This window comes from Chlamydotis macqueenii, chromosome 2 (assembly GCF_036417535.1).
Source record: "Chlamydotis macqueenii isolate bChlMac1 chromosome 2, bChlMac1.mat, whole genome shotgun sequence".
In the NCBI taxonomy this organism is placed as follows: Eukaryota; Metazoa; Chordata; class Aves; order Otidiformes; family Otididae; genus Chlamydotis; species Chlamydotis macqueenii.
The window spans coordinates 67,250,230-67,251,501 of record NC_141557.1 but is presented as its reverse complement, the minus strand read 5'-3'; positions in this window follow the sequence as shown (position 1 = coordinate 67,251,501).

Below are 1,272 nucleotides of genomic sequence, written 5' to 3'. Positions count from 1 at the left end.
ACAGCAGGGCAGGTGATCCCACCCATGTCCCTGAACTTGCTCAGTGTGAGTGATTTGAGCAACGGCTATTCATGTACGATTAGTCTGTGACTGTAGTGATATCTTTCTGATGGACTGGAGTAACATTTACTTTTTTTTTTTGTAATAAGAGCAATAGCTTCTACCGTTCTGCTTTACCACCGCAGCAGGTGGAGGGAATTCCTGCTACAGATGCAGGCCTCATCTACACGCATCATCTCACAAGCCGCGCTGCTGTGGCACTGCTATCTCCCATCGTGGTTCAACTACTTTTGCGTTTACATAGATGCATCTGAGCGATTCCGTCTTCACCCTGATTTACCGTAATTATTGATTCTGGTAAGCAGAAGAAAAGGTGCTGTGTGCTTTTTGTGAACATGTATACAACAGAAAAAAAAATAGACTCGCTCTGAAATAAGTGCTGCCTGGAGAAAACGACAGCGGGCCAAATCAATGTCTGCTCATATTAATTCCCTACAAATACTAAGTACATTGTTTTAGAAACAGAGCAGGTAAGGAAAAACTACACCATATTTCCAGCAGGACTGCAAGCAGAGAAGACCTTACCCACTCTAATGGTTACAGCAATTATTTCACGATTGAACATCCCGACTCTTAGATCCACCGAGCTGCCCATTTCTGCAAATTACTTGGTTACCAACTTTGAAACCCGGAATCTCTGTATCATGACAGAATGACAGATTTGTCTGAAATGCACTTTTTTTTTTCCCCACCAAATGTCTATCTTCGCCCAGAAAGAAGAAAATTGTTATTCAAGAAAAACGTTATTCAAGAAAGATGTTATTCAGGAAGGGGTCAGAAGTAGCACAGGAGGCACCGGATCGTGCCCGTCCTGCGGCAGCGGGACAAACCTCCCTCCCAAAAAACTCTTTTTTTCGCGAGACGCCTGGCGCACCCTGCGCCACTAAGGGCTAACTCCTGGCACCCCTGCACGCCGGGGACCGCGGGGCACTGCTACCGCTATCAGTGCCCGCACCCGTGCCGCCGCGGCCCCCAGGAGGGCACTGCGGGGCGGGGATGTCCCCGCCTCCGCCGGGCCGGGCCCGCACCCGCAGGCACCGCCTCGCAGCCGGCCGGCCCAGCCGCCGTCACCGTTCTTCTCGCTGCGTGCGCCACGTGAGCCGTAAGATCAACCGCCGCCGCTGGTAGCGTCACCCGCGTGTTTTGCCACGTGACGGAGACGGAAGCGAGGCGCCGGGACGGCGTGGGCTCCGCGATGGCGTTCCCGTAGCG